This window comes from Ambystoma mexicanum, chromosome 7p (assembly GCF_040938575.1).
Source record: "Ambystoma mexicanum isolate Mex_15411 chromosome 7p, UKY_AmexF1_1, whole genome shotgun sequence".
Taxonomy (NCBI): domain Eukaryota; kingdom Metazoa; phylum Chordata; class Amphibia; order Caudata; family Ambystomatidae; genus Ambystoma; species Ambystoma mexicanum.
Window position 1 is genome coordinate 698,432,331 of NC_090939.1, and position 16,340 is coordinate 698,448,670.

The 16,340-nt window shown below is 48.0% G+C and overlaps 1 protein-coding gene across 3 annotated transcripts in view; it reads right to left on the reverse strand.

Annotated features, from left to right (window-relative positions):
* Positions 1 to 16,340, reverse strand: part of HTR1F (5-hydroxytryptamine receptor 1F) — a 3,723,175-nt gene that overhangs the window by 1,913,019 nt on the left and 1,793,816 nt on the right. The gene's annotated exons all lie outside the window — the stretch shown is intronic.

Below are 16,340 nucleotides of genomic sequence, written 5' to 3' on the forward strand. Positions count from 1 at the left end.
CATTAGTAGGGTTCCTCATGAACCTACATTATCACCTTACTATTTCGGAAGCCCTCCTGACCAGTCTTCTTTCTGGTGGTAACTACCACGATTCTGAGGTCTTATTTTATCCCTGGACAGGGCCTACAGGTGGTAATGGTAATACCACCAGTGCCTATGCCTTTACCACTGGCAGGGATTTTACCATGTGTGGTCCTTTTATCAGCAGCTCTCATCAGCCTTCTCCTTCCGTAATGCAAAGTATTCGACCTCTGCTAATAAACACCTCTTACCCCAAAGAGTAGTGATAGGAGCCTTCTGTAAGTGGGCCCCATTTCTCCAAGTGTCTCTTAGAGGTCCCTTGCCTCAGCTGGAAAGGACACAGTGCTTTATGAAGGCAGCTTGAGCTCTGCGTCTGAGAGAGAAGATGGCCTACCAAAAATGCAACAGTGTGAGAACAGAGACAGTGACAGGAACTATGAAGAAGGACCGGCTGTTCACAATTGTCTTGGGGGCCACAGAAAATACCTGGAGCTTGATCCTGCTTCCAGTTCAAAATCACGCCCAACCAGGGAAATCTAGATGCTATCAGATTACTTGCCTTAGCTCTTTGCACACTGTTAAATCAAACAACCACACATTCTTGTACACATTTTTCAAGGCGAAACAACAGATTTCATGTTCTACATCAACAATTCCTAACACGAATACTCAATGGCTGCAAAGGCTCCCTGGAGTGGAGTTGTTTTCAGTTTCTTCTTGTGGGCAGAGTGGGTGTGTGTTGCCCTAAGCTTTGACCTCCACCTTAATGGTTTTACACATGTGCATCTTTCATATTCATCTAGGCTGGTGCACCTTCAGTGTTCTGCTCTACAGGGCATCAGAAAAAACACCCTGTTGGAATGTAGATAGCCAGTGCATCTCCCCATTGGATTTTAAATATCCAGTTTTAGAGCCCGTTTAATGGAATTATTTGCGTGGGAAATAGGAAACTGCATGCAAAATCCTGTTAGTTGATTCATGGAATCGAATGCGTGGGACTTCTCCAGAACTTGCGTGGAGTTCGGGCAGGCTCAGCACATCCCTGCGAGCCTTCGAGCGCCTTGCATGAGGCACCACGCAGGGCTGGGAAGGGGGCGGAAAACAGAAAATGGGAAAGAACATGCAAAAAGGTGGGCGTTACGATGGACAGCTCGCAGGCAGTCCCTCACACACCCACAATTGGGCTTAATGACATATATTCATGGAATCACCCACGCAGCCTCTCGGCATAGAAATGGCGGCGAAAATCACTCGATCTCTATGCTGCCCGAAGGCAGGCGTAAAGACACTTGCGCATAGGAATCATAGATCAGAGGTGAGTTTCCATGTCGGATTTAGTGGTGCGTGTATGCAACCAGTGTTCTGATCTAACTTAGGGGTGTGCTTACGCAGTGTAGCGGGGTGCAGGAATGGTTTACAGGGTTTGTACGCATATTTTCCGAGGTTAACTCGAGTTCCATAGTTTCGATTGCATGTTGTTGGGTTGCCAGCAACAGTTATAGCGGACCCTGTGCAGGGTCCCCGAGATGCAGGCCTTTTTGTGGGGGACCCCACGCACTGTTTGAAGAGTGCATGTATACATACCCGGGGGAGCACGCAAAGGTAGCTGTTGGGGTGTATCAGAGGTGTTCCGGGTGTGACTTGCGAAACAGTTACACGGGGCGCGCATGTTTTATTCTGCGCGCAGGCTCTCGCAGTGTCGTTCTCTGCGTTTGCCAATTGTCGGAGAAATGCACAATGCACAATTTTACATGATTCGGCCCTTTGTTCCCTTTTACGGGTTGAACCTGCTCCACACAATCTGATTCTTGAACTGCTGTTTGGCAGGGTTGGGTTTTTAATGTGGAGGGGATATGCACATTTCCCCCCAATCATGAGAGGTTCTACACATTTGGTAATGGATTGTCTAGAGTTGCTCTGCTTTTTTGGGGATGGCTGCTCAGACGATTTCTAGTAGTCCATCGACGATAGAAACCATACTCTGAATCCAGTCAACTGAGTGAACTGAAGACACACGAGGCCCTTCCTTAGCAAACACAGAAGGAGGTTCATGCTTTGGGAGCCCAATACCCGAGGGGTTCAACGTTAAATTCAACCAAAAGGCAGTATTATTTTCTTTGTGGACCAAAGAAAAAGGTTGCAGCTGATATTCGGCCCACTTAAAGAGAAGGGTCATGCGAGTGTTGCCTGTCACCAATTACACGTTTTTTGGCACCGTTACACATCCATACTTCGCATTCATCCAAAAGTGAATGTGGCAGGTGCATTCAATGTTCCTGGCATGGTTCGCCAGTCTTATGAAAAGGACAATATTTCTTGTTGAATATTTATTCACTCCTTAGTCCTGGATAGAGGTTTGGAGAATAGTCCAGCTTTTAGTTAAGGTCCATAAACAACTACAAAGTGGATGAAATAGGTTTCTTGTTTTGATCAATAATTATTTGATAATCAAGAACCCATTTTTTCATTAGAACATGCAGTGTTTTTATTGCATTGTATTATAGTAGTCATTTATATAGTGCCCTTTCCTCTTTGTATTGCCTCAAAGCGCTTTGTGGTAGGAACGCCTTGCATTTGGCCAAGATTAGGACTGAGTAGGGCTGGCCAAGCTCCAGTAAGCAACCACAGAGCTCAAGGACGTGGCCGGTGAAGAGGAAGTTCACGACAGAGCACTAGGGCTGGAGACTTTCCCAAATATATGAGTTAAATGGTAACATGAAGATTCACACATTTTCATGTTCCCATTATAATTGAAATTGGTAAAATGTTTGTTTGAGTTCTTTGAATTTAAACCTATATATCTTAAAAGATAAGGATCGATGTCAAACATAGCTTTACATTAAAGCACTTGCATGACACACCTGCTGGGAATAATGGAGCAGCATTCAAGAAGGTTGCTAAGAATAATAAGCAGGGTCTACTTTTAAGAAGTATGGTTTGAAATATGCAGTGATCTACCTCAGATTCAATACTCAATTGAAACAACCAAATGTTACTAGAGAGCAGCAATGCTGTATTTCAGTGTGAACTACCTTCTTAAGCCGCAATGCCAGACATCATTTTGGTGACAAAATCTCTGCGAAGATCTGAGCACTCTTACACATTCTAAAATGAATAATTTAGATATATTGTGGAGTGTAGTCGTGAACATGGGAGTACACAAAGTAAAGACAATGATATGTTATGTTTCTCATCAACATTCTACGCATGGCGGTCTTGTTCGGATGGCTCCCCAACACACGTAGCATAAGACACATTTTCTAATGTGGTTCATTGTAGCAAGCTCAGCGTGCTTGCATTATTTTCACTTGTGTAGTTGTGCTGTCTTCCTATTTGCACTATAATATCATAATATAAATACGGACGGACAAACCTCTAGACTGCCTACATACTGCAGGTAGCACAAGCTGGTCGTTATTTTGGGATTGCAGGAAAATATTGTATCTAAAATGTCAAATGCACGTTTAGAGCGCATTTGGCACAGTAGATAAGATCTATGCCCATAATACAGAACAGGGCTGCAGGGGTTGCAGGGGTGTCCCCCGCATACATTATAGGCAGTATGCGGGACAAATGGTCAAATAAAAAAAAAAACAATTACAAAATGTGGGCTAGTGGGCTCTGTGATTTTGTAATTCGGTCTTTTGGGATACGATGTTACAACGTACATCTGTTATTTTAGGTAAAGTAATTGCATAGGGAATTGAAATAAGACTAACCTGCCCTATGTATTTGCAAATTACATCGTTTTTCTTTGTTATTAGCAAAGATGAGCAAATCTTCCACTTTTTATATACTGTAGACAAAGAAGAGATTGTTCTTCTAGTATGTCTTTTGAGTGTGTTGGGCAGGATATATATTTTTTTAAAACAGGTCATTCCGTACTGTCCTCCAGGGACCTGTCTTTACCACAGGGCCTTAATATTTAGAGAAATTTCGAATTTTTTTAATATCTTTTTTTAAAATTAATTTTAAAAGAGAACAAAATAGATGATACAACATATCAGTCAAAACCAATGAACACAATTCAAAATCAATTTCCAAAGAAAAACGATAAGTACAAGAATCAGAAAGCAAGTCGCACCATGTGACAGAAGTTCCAGAAAGTAGCAAAAAATGTGCGCCAGAAAAATCAACAGATTGAGCTCCCCCACCCCCGTCATCCATTTGCCCCAGATGTTAGCATGTTTTGGGGATCACGCCATTTATACACTCGCTCCCCCATAAGCATGCAGCTGTCCATATATTAATCCCATTCGGAGAGTGTAGGAGGGACGCACTATAACCAACACATTTGAAAGAAAAATGTTTCTCCTATCGGAAAAAAACAGTGTCCCCCAGATGCCCAATAAGAAATATTTTGGAATGCAGGCACTGTCTGGCCGAGCATAGTCGATAACTTTCTTGACACAGAGCCCCAGAACCTGTGTACCCTTGGGTATGGCCAAAGTGGTTGCAAAAATGTGCAATGTGGAGAGCGACAACACAGGCAATCAGGGTCATAGCTAAGCCACACTTATTTAGCAAAACATGTGTGTAATAAAGTCTCTTGAGGATTTTCAGTTGGACCAATCTCAAGTTCCCTGGGATGACTACCTAGCGAAGTGAAATCAGGGCTTCCTGCCAGTCCCCCGTTTCCATCGGTCCCACATCCAACTCCCACTTCTGCCTAAGTCCACGGAATGTATGGGGGAAAACATTAAGAATAACTTGGTCCCGAGAGGATAGCTCAGCGCCAACGTGCTCGCCTTGGAAGCAAGATGACACCGGGGCACGCTTAGAAACCTCTGGGTATTTAAGGGCGTTATAAATACACAACTAAGACAAACAACTGCGCAACTAAAACAAACAATTCCTGTAATAGCGCCTTGATGCCCGCAGGTTGTGAGAGCGCTTTAAAAATGCAAAATAAATAAATAAATAACTCTGAGAAGGCTCTTTTAGGAATCAACGCACCATTAATGTTGGCTTCTATCAGGGACCGCACTGGAAGGTCGAGTTGCCCCGGAATAGTGTGGACACTTAAAACATCGATAGTGAAAGTTGTCAGTTGCCCACGGCGCATATTTCTGCATCAGAATCACAAACAACTGTCATTCCCCTCCAAGATTAACATCCCACAATGTTGTGATATTTCTGGGCCACCATCTTCCTGCAAAATCTCATTTACACATTTCTTATACAGCCCTGTTATTCCAAAGAGGGGCGAGCAGGGTACCACATCCGCCAACCCAATAGCCTGGTGAGCAGATAACCTGTGTGTGGATAACCTCTTTGTGTCGCCAGTGGCAGAATGTTCATATCGTGATCGCAGTGTAGTGTATACAGTGGGCCCTTATTGAGCAGCCAAGACTGCTCAATAGACATGAGGGTATGGACCTGTCACCGGGAGTTCCGATGCCGTCCAACTAGACCAACATGAATAGAGTATATTAGGCACTCCTGGGTCGGGCTAGGCAGTTTGACCCATTGGAGGAGCTGCCCCCCAAATCCCAAGCTATACATCACCACCCATAAAAAAGTCCCAGCAGACTGTGTCAAAGGTCTACACAAACTTGAGTGCAATGACGGCAAAAGTACACGTGAGGGCCTTTGCTCCATCCAATGAGATGTGCAGCCTACAGATATTAATATGCATGGCATTATTTGGCCAACAACCCTTCGGTCAGGTTGAACTAGTGATGGACACATCAGTAACAGGCACGCCGCCAGGAATTTTGACAGAATTTTCGCTTCTACATTGATAGTCATCCAGTGGCTTATTCTTCTTGGTTAATAGGATTATTTGCGCTAGCCGCAGATCAGGGGAAGCACTCCTTTCTCTCTGCTCTTCAGGAACATTGTGAGCATCGAGCCGACTGTTTTATTGCTTCATTTTTTCCACAGCTCCGCTGTGAACCCCGGAACCCGTTGGGCCCTTGGGACTTGCCTGTGAGGCAATTGTGGTCAACACTTCTTCATCAGTAATATCAGAGTCTAGGGACTCCATCCCTTGAGATGAGACTTTGGGAGGTGGAATTTCCTCAAGCATGTCCATGTGTATTGAATCTATTCACTTCATGGGTGTCCAGTAGAGACATCTGTAATATTCTGCAAAGTCTTCACAGATTGCTGCATCATCTGTGACTCTTTCACCCATCATTGAGTTCACTGCCTGTACATGACTCAGTGACAGGTCATGTCTCTCAAGCCAAGCACGCATTCTACCTGCCTAATCAGCAGTCTCATACATTTGGGCCCTAGAGGCTAATTAAGCCTGGTAGGCGGTGTCTGTAGCATGGTTGCGGTAGGTTTCACAAGTGTGTAGCAGTAGCTTCTGTGTAATCATGGATCGATCTGCAATAAATCTGTTTTCTATTTGGGACATATCTAAGTCTAGATCCACTAGCTTCTATGGACTTGTCCTCTCTTGCCGCCAAGGTTGAGATGGTCAGCCCCGAAGCACCGAAATGTATCCCTCCCAAAGAATCAAGGAGTCAGAAACCGATGGGCCATTCATCTCAAAATACTTGATCGTGGTATCCATAAGTATCCCCATAAAATCTAGAAATCCCAGGTAGTATGAATTCAGGCACCACGTAGGGCGGGCAGCTGCCCATGGCTGGTGGAGTGATAGGATCATCAGGGGCTGGTCTGAAACGCCATGAGGGAGATATTGCATGGCAGAGACTCAATATCGATAGTAAACATAAAAAGTAGTCAATAAGGGATAGAGAGTAGTGCACCCAAGGGTGGAATGAGAAGTCTTGTCTTGGAGGTTATGACATATGTCACATGTTAACCAGGCCAGTGGCCTTTGCAAAATCATTCCGTTTAGTTTGTGGATGTGTCTTTGTCAATGACCTTGGGCATCTGTCTAGGGCACTATCCATGATGTTGTTAAAGTCCCCCCCCTACCAACCACCAACCACCAATTTGCTGTATGTCTGACCACTTATTCCTCTATTTTCAGTCAATGCCGGATGATGAGGGGGCATATACATTGACTAGGGTCTGCATTGGGCCCTGGTGATGTTCCATCCACTCCCACGCCTGCTTAGCATATGTAAAGAAAATTGCTCTACCATCAGGAGGATCTTCAGGTTATCAAGATAGTAGAGTACATATTCGACATTCATGGCTAAGAGGCGATTTTTATTGCTTCGAAGGAAGGTCTAGCCTTCTTTACAGCCCTTTTAAAATTGGGGAACGCTGCTAAAATCACAGTCACTTCCTTGGGACGCTTCTTGTATGCTGCTTGTATAATTGAGAATCCGTCTCTAAAGGTTTAGGATTTTGGCTTCATTCACTCTTGGGGGTGGTCCGGGAGGAGGAGGTGGCGCAGCTGGGATCTGATGCGCTCTTTCGACTGGGAAAAAAAATTGGACAGCTCCACCAATTTCTTAAACCAGGCTTCCAAGAATAGCTCCGCAAAAGGCCCCACAGCCCTCTTGCGAAGCCCAACTACTCGAACATTACTGCGGCAAGACCTCCCCTCAGCATAGTCAACTCTTTCCTCTTGAAGCCTGGTCCGATACAAATGCCTCAGTTTGTCTCCACTTCACCCATGCAAGCTGACATCTTATGCAGGTCTTGATGAAGAAGGCCCACATCTATCTGAAGGGAGTCGACCTTTCAATCCGTAGAGTGGATCTATAATCTGTTACTGCTTGCATGAGGTCATGCATGGAGGAATCATTGAGTGTCTAAGGAGTCCACTGCTGAACTTGACACTTCCTGCAAAGTCACAATATATATGCCTCCATTTTACTCTTGTAAAAGGATTTCCGGTGACAGTGCCTAGTCACCTATAGAGCAGGTGCAGGATTTATGAGGTCAAACCATGACCAAGGAGATGCCCAGAGATTCGAGGGTGGGGGGTGGGAAGGAAAATACCCCCATTCCGTCAAAGGCCAATCAAGGGCCCACTAAGCAGAAGAGTTTAAGCATGGTATAGAGATCAGGAGGCAATACCAATTCCACAATGCAGGATGAATAACCTCAGCAGACTTGAATATCCATTGTTTGTAGAAAGAATTCTCAGTCATCCGGTCCGGGGGAGAAAAACTGAGACAGTTCAACCAGATGTATTGTTGCCCTACACAATACAGAGCCTGGTCTGCGTGATTCAGCCTCCATTATACAGTGCCCTCTTGCACAGGGGGACAAGGGGCACCTCAGCAAGGGAAGCAACAACAGGCCAGGAGATAGGATGCCAGGCCGACCCCTCATTTCTCTTGAGAGGGGGTCAGGCCAAAGCTGCTTGCTGTACCAGCCACAGCCCTACGGCCACTGGAACTCGACTGGCACTCCTTCACCTGACCTGGGGTCAGCTCCGATGGTTTCAGGTCCTTTGTGAAACAACGATCTGCCCATAGACCATGCCATCTTTCCATGCAAGCTGTAAACTGCCACGCAGGCTCAAGCCCACGCTGCACCCGCTTGTCGAGTCTGGCCAGGCAGCCTTCACACGATCTTCCAATTAGTCGGAGGTACAGGACTGCTTCTCATTGATGTGCTCCAATCTGACACGCCATACAATGCACAGTTCTGGAACCATGCAGTCGGTTCACTGGACGCTGAAACTGGTCATCACCCTAACTGGGCTTTATGAGCCCTTGTGTTTCTTCCGGGTATGTACCAGTGTTGGCGACATATTGTCCTGTCAAATTAGGTCAGGCCTGAAGAGTGGAACTGCTCCTAAATCAGGTAGACCAAAGGCAGACCAAAGGTGCTCAAAATGCCAGCTGCACCCCTGTGGCTGCCGGCACTCCCCCGGCACTCCATCACCTCACCTGTGGTTTGCTCCAATGAGTTTAGGTTTCCTGTGGATGTAAGGGCTGCCCATCAACCACAGCATCCATCCACAGGCAGGACGTCCGCCCTCATCGGCGCAGGGCTCTGGTGACGGCCACACAGTTCCAGGCCTGCGCTGCACCCGCTTGTTGAGTGCGTCAAGGCAGCCATGACACAGTCTTCCCATTACTCAGAGGGGTGCAAGCAGTGTTCACAGATGTGCTGCGCGATGACGTGCCGTGGACCGCACAGTGTCGGCACCCTGTATTCGGTTCACAGGCCGTTGCTTATGGTCATCACCCTTCGCAGGCAAGTCAGGCCCTCACGTTTCTTCCCGCGATGGACCAGTGTCAGCGAGGTGTTATCCTGTCAAATAAGGCCGGGTTTGCGGAACGGATCTGTTCCTAAATCAGGATACAATCAAGGTAAGCACAGAGCTGAAGTGGAAGGGAACTACATCGGTCTGCTGCGATCTGGCGCTTCCAAGAAATGTCACATTTGATCTTGGGTTCCTGGGCTGTCCCGAAGAGATGTGCATTATAAACAAACTATAGGTACCAATCCTTTACTGTGCTAAACATTGCACCAGCACTGCATGATGGCTTAATTAGGAGATGTTTAGCCAACCTACACACTCCAGCAGATGAGAAAAGGCCTGGCAGGGCTCGCCACATCTAATCGCCCATGGTGTAGGTAATGGAATGAAGCCAAATGACCCTACCCACATATTCTGTGTTGTTTTTAATTAATTGGATACAAACTGCAGCTGATCCAATACATGTCATTAATTTTAAACCACCTAAAGTCAGTAGAAAAGTCAATAACCCTTATGCATCTGCACTAGGCGACTGCCAACTGCAGGCAAGGCTATAAGTACTTTTTCTAAAACCTCAAACAACACTGCACGCCCTCTTCCAAGTCACTGGAATCAAGAATATTAAGCAGTACCCAAACCAGGGTACCCCACTGCCTCTACATCCTGATTCCGCCTAGTTGGTGTAGGGGTCTTTTTTCTTGTTGACCTGGGTGATTTGCTTTTTGGAAATATACATTACTCAGGGGCATATTTTGAAAGTGAGGGAAAATAACCCAGAATGTAAACAAAGGCAGAGACAAATCATCTGTGAATTGCGCATTCTCTGGGACCTTTTGCACATGCATTCTACGGGGAGCTGGGGCCTGGGCCGTGAAATCTGCTCCACCACTGAGACTAGATCTGTGTATACAATATCCCAGTGCCTCTAATGTGTATGCAGACAGAGAGGTTGCAGAATCTGTAAATTCGGCCTACATTATATATCTGTAAATATAGGAATCCATAGGTGATTAGTGTGATGCTGGCCTCCAGTCACAGACACAAGGGTTGACATGAATGTGCGTTATGTGTTAGAGGTGTAGATGTGATTCTTGTGTGTTAAAGGTATACAAAGTTATGGAAATACAGGACTGCCCCAGATCTCTGTGACTGATCTTCAGCCCTAACACACAACATTTACATTTTCACACAGAGGGCCACACTCTAGTGGTTCTTGAACTTCCCAAAACGTTTTGTAATGGAAAGTAGATCTTTTCTGGGGGGATGCGACCCACCCCACTGTAGTCCCAAGAGTCTAACCTGCTGCGAGCTTCACAGCAGGGTTCCTGGCCCTTCGAGCGTGAGATACTAAGCCTGAGCCTTACAAGACCTGAGACTTGAGAGGACAATCTAACCAGCCAATCAGAACACCTGAGCCATTATAAACAGGTTAATGGGCTTTAAATGGCCCAGCTTTCTTCCTGCCTCCTTTCTGTTTTTGTTAGGCTCTCAAATTAGGAGTGTAAAGGACAGGCTATCAAACAGGTGGTTATGGTGGCATTGTGAGATGTTTTTGTTTAGTTTAGCGGTAGGGGTGGTAAAGTAAGTGCAGATCTTCTGGGCGGCACTTACCACCTAACCTAGTGTCAAGTACTGACAAATTGTGCAGGCAGCCACAAAATGGAAGATGACAAAGCGAAGCACGTACATGGTTTTCCCTATCCTGAGAGGATCCATTGTTAGCTGACTCAAATACCACTTGCAAAAGCACAAGGAGTAAGACAAAGTGCCACAACCTATTTTACATTCTCCCAAAGATGAACTCCCTTTTGAGACCGTCTGTCAAACCCCTTCATAAATATGGTGGCTTGCTGGTGAAGGCCATTTGGTGGCTGCTATCCTGTGCTTTGCTGAAGTAAGGTCCGGGGGATGATGAGAGGTGTGTGGCGGCTGCAGGCCATTTGTTGGCGAGCCATCCAACATGCCAACACACTGCCAGCTGCATCCTCAACTAGAGAAACACATATTTTCAATACAAGGGAGAATTTGATACTCTACAACAAGGATGAAACAGCAGGACCTAAGATTATATTGTAATTAATAGGAGGAAAAGTTAATTACGCTGCCATCTCTGACTGCATGTACGTTTGTCCGCAAGCTGCTATATGTTAGTGACATTGGCCCTCATTACGACCCTTGCGGAAAGTGACTGACCGGACCGCCACAGCGTAAATAGCGTTTCCGCCATTGCACGATGGAGCAAAGTGCGGCTCATTCCGACCCATCGGGCACGAGCACCACGCCATGGCGGAAGTGCAAAGTCCGCGATGGCGGAAATGACCCCAAAACGGCCCACACCGCTGCCGTACGGCGCCCTAGGTGCAATACCGCCACCCATCTTAGCGGACACCGCAGTGAGCGCCAACCGGAAAGTACGGTGACCGTAAATATACGGAAACGGAAGTAAAAGCATGGTCCCGGAACGGGAAACATCACGCCGTACACCTATAAAACCACAAATTCCACACAACCATTAAAAATACTACCCTGAGACACATCCCAACCCGTCATCCACCCTAGTGAAACCAAGAAAAATGGGAAAAGTAGCGAAGAAAGCGTGCGACCGCAAGCGGCAGGTCCACTTCTCCCGTGAGGAACTCACCGTGCTCACAGAGACCCTCCAGGAGAATGCTGCCGCCGTCTTCTCCACGCAAATGACCAGGACGGCACTTGCGAACAAGAAGGCCATATGGGCCCTGGTGGCACAGCGGGTAAGTGCGGTGGGGACCGCACCCCGCAACCCACAGCAATGCAGAAAGCGATGGGACGACCTGCGGATACGCGTCCGTAGCATACTTTCTGCCAACCGCAACATTGCCACAGCCACCGGGGGAGGATCGGAATCACCCATCAAGTTGACCCCCTGGGAAGAAATCTGTGCCTCCACCATAGGAATGGAGAGCATAGAGGGAGTCGGAGGGATGGAGAAAGGAGTGCAGACATCCGAAGAATCAGGTAGGTGGCCCAAATAAAACAATGCCAAAACCACAATGTCCAATCATGTGAAGTACCACGTGCCCACATAGTGCAACAGTAACACATGTCCAGGAGAACGTCCACATACATAGGCCTGATAGCACACATTAAAACTCACATCAAATACATAAATAATTAAAAATCCTAAAAACACCCTCTACACGTGCAGCAGGCACACCCTAACTGCAGGCTGCCAAACAACTGCACCCTCACTCCACACACAAATGAAACCACCTCCAAGGCCCCGACCCAAATCACCCTCAGGTACCACCCCAATGCATGTGATACATTGCCATTCCAATTCCCACAGACCCATTAATAACGCTCGCCCTCCTTTACTCCACCACAGGGTCCGATCCAAACGACGAGCTCCAGGACACCCCTACCAGCACACCTGCAAAGAGGGCCAAGACCAACGGCCAAAGACCCTCCACCTCAGCTGCACGCATCAAGACATGGAAGCAGCACAAATCAAGTGGCAGCACAGAGGAGGGAACTCCAACAGGCACCCCAGCAGCCAGCATGCCCACAACACCACCACCACAGGTCCCCCCAATGGATGCCACAGTAGGCACTGCTTCTGGTGGCAGCAGCACCATAGGTGACACTGCATTAATGGCAGCATGCTCCGACACAGAAAACGGGGATGTCGAAGTCAGATCCATCCATGACCTGTCCCAATCCCCCTGTCTGTTCCATCCCGTACACCATGAGGATACCACGCAGGGGCACCCACAAGACGACGACTGGCCATCCCCCACAAGCCCTGTGGCAGGGCAACATGAGGCGAACAGCCACTCTGTGACACCACCGCAAATGGCCATGGCCCAGCAGAGGCAACAGTCCCTCGACCAGTTAATCGTGCAACAGCAGCAACTGGCCACGCTCCTCAAGGACCATGCCGATGAATGTGGGGGCACTAAGGCAGACATAGAAACATCAACTGAGACACTTAGGGCAGAAATGGAGAGAAGTAGAGAGACACTAAGGGCACAAATGGAGAGTAGCACCGAGAGCCTGAGGGGGGAACTGCATGCGACGTCCAAAGACATATGTGCCGAACTTGCCGCAGTGCGCCGTGTGCTCACTGAGCTCTCACAAACCCTTAGGGACATGCATGGACGTGAGCAGGCAGAGACATCATCCGTTGCAAGTTCCGTCCAGGGCAGCCCCCAACGTAGATCTGGGAGGAACCTGCGCTCCACAGGCAGGGGTGCCCCTGATACCCGCAGAGGGGGCTTGCAATAGCGACTGCCCACTGACAATGAGCATCTTTGGACACTGGTGTTCGGGGGGGAGGTAGGAGGGTGGAGGGGGTGTGTTGGGCTCACTTGGGTGGCAGGTCGATAGGGTGTTTAACATGATATCACATATGCCATAAACAATGCACGATCATCCAATGAGATGTGTGGACATTGATCTTTGTGTACGAGGCCATTATAGGCGTACAGTCCATATTGTGCATGTACCAGACACACACAGTGCCACGAGTCCCGTGTCCATGTATCAGCCACCAGGCGTGAGTGCTAGAAGCATGCATCTATGAGATGCTGACGAATGTCACGGCCCTCCTGTGCCTCGCAGACTCCTTGAGGTGCTGCCACATCCCCACCCTCATCATGACTATCTTCAGGTGCTTGCAGTTCTGCGTCAGGGGGCATGGGCACATTTCTACGTACGCACATGTTGTGTAGCATGACACATGCCATCACCATCTTTGCAACCTTCACATGGCGGTACAGGAGTGCCCCGCCAGACCTGCTGAGGCATCGGAAACGAGTCTTCAGTAGGCCGAATGCCTGTTCTATGACTACACGGGTACGTGAGTGGGCATGGTTGTAGTCCTCCTCATGCTGGTCCCGTGGGTTCCGGACTGGTGTGAGGAGCCATCTCTTCAGTGGATATCCGGCATCACCTGTATGTGGACGATAAACGAATTATGTGGAATGCCATTGCTACGTACGCACCCCCCCACCCCCTCCTGCCAGGTCATTGCCGCATCACATACCCCACATCATCATGCATGAAATGAGACTCACCGAGTAGCCAGGATCTGTTCCCTGCGTGTCGCTCCATGTAGCGTGGTATTGTAGAGTTCCTCAAGACCATAGAATCATGGGTTGATCCAGGGAATCGGGCACAACAATGTGTAATGATCCTGTTGGAGTCACACACCATTTGTACATTCAGAGAATGAAATTGTTTACGGTTGCGGTACTGGGCCTCCATGGCATGTGGGACGACCAATTCCACATGGGTGCAGTCGATGGCACCAATGCAACCCGGTATGCCGGCAAGTGCATGGAATCCCACTTTTGTGTTGGTAATTTCCTGCTCCGAGCGTGGTAGAGAGATGTAGTCGTCTGCGTGCTGCAGGAGGGCATCGAGCACTTGCAATAGTGTCCGTGAGAACAGTGGCTGTGAAATGCCATGCAACTGTCCGACTGTGTGCTGGTAGGTGCCTGTGGCCAGGAAGTGGAGTACAGACACCACCTTCAGTAGGGGTGGGATGGCGGTTGGGCTATCTATCATGCTGACAAGGTCAGCCTGTGTCATGTCCACAATGGCGGTTATGGTGTCCCGGTCCAAACGGTAGAGGGTGTGGATCTGCTCATCAGTGAGGTTGAACGGATGTGCTCGGAGGCGTGGGATTGCGGGCTGCCTGCCTGGTGGTAGTGGCTGTGCTGGCGGCCCTTGCTGGCCCTGCCTTGCCCTCCTCCTCCTCCTGCGTCTCCTCCGTGCGGCCGGTTGTAGTTGGTGTTCGTCTTCTTCTTGAAGTTGGAGTACTTGCAGTGCTATCAGGTCCCCCAGGGCCAACATAGCTAGTCCTGCCGGTAGCATTTCGGAGTGGGTGTGGTTGTGGGAGGAGACTGGGTGTGCAATTTATGTGTTTTCAGGCTGTATGGCCTCCACCTGTGGTGATTCATTCCACCTGTGCAAGCTGCTCTCCCCTTTGGGCGAGCACGTCCCGCACACAACGCTGCAATTCGACGAATGGCATCTTGCTATTACAATCATGTATTTGTACCCGATGGCAGTGTAACATTGGTTGATATGTTCATTCGGCTATGGTCCCATTGTTTCACATACTATCTTTGCAGTCGCGAACAGACTTGTGAAGGGTCAGTGGAACGTAGTACTCGAGTAACGGTGGACCCTCATGCAACACTGTACCGAGGTTCAACGATGGGCGGGGCGTCCCATTTGTGAGTGAAGGCAGTTGCCATTTTCACACACAGCCGCACTAGATGGATTAATTTGTGATTTCAAGCGGCCACAGATGCCTTTTCGACGTGATGTTGCAAATGAGGAATTCGAAGGGCGGCGCTTTTGGTTTTCAGCTAGCGGCGAGGAGATGCCCACAGGTCTGACTGCAAATATAACGTTCTATTGTTCAATGTCCTTGGGACAGGGGCCATGGCGAGGATGCAATGATTGATATGAATAGTTTGGGATGCGCAATAGCGAAGTGGGCGATGAGGCCGGACGTTCCCAAATACATGTTACTTCACAACACTGGAATTACGGGCTGGGGCACAGTGGATTTTGCAGGCTGCATAACGCACAGACTCAATGGAAATTTCACATGTTATGTGAGTATGGAAACAGGCGTTTTCATTACGGGATGAGGGAATGATGAATGGATGCATGGACAGATGATTTGATACAGAGTTTGCCATGTACAGGGCTTCTTGGAATCTATCCGCCTCCCCTGCGCTATGTGATGCAGGGCTGCCATAGTGGGACCATCGTCTATCTGGCCTTGTTGAGCCCTCCCTGTCTCGACGTGCCTTCAGACACTTGTGTCTATGCACGTTACCAATCCCATCTGATGGATTCTGTTTTAACAGACGCATGCACAGGTACACTCGTTTGTGATGGTGTTTTCACCTCGATATAGATAGTTATGATTCGCAAGTGGTTTTTGGGTGGTGATGATCCTTTGGAGTGGGCTAGCATGCATATGGCTGTGGATTTGGTGTGATCATTGAAGTGAGTAATTCAAATGTAGTTCTGATGGCCATACTATTCTTTTTCATTTCATTTGGTTGACAGGTATCTCCTCCCCTTTTGCCACTGCCATCTGTATGCCACTCCTGCAGATGGATTTTACTCCCGACACCTGCTGCTTCGTGTTAATCAGTGGAGCAGCATTACGATCTTATGGGACGATCGCCAATGGGCCACATGCCCTTACGCAGTACTAGTGGCT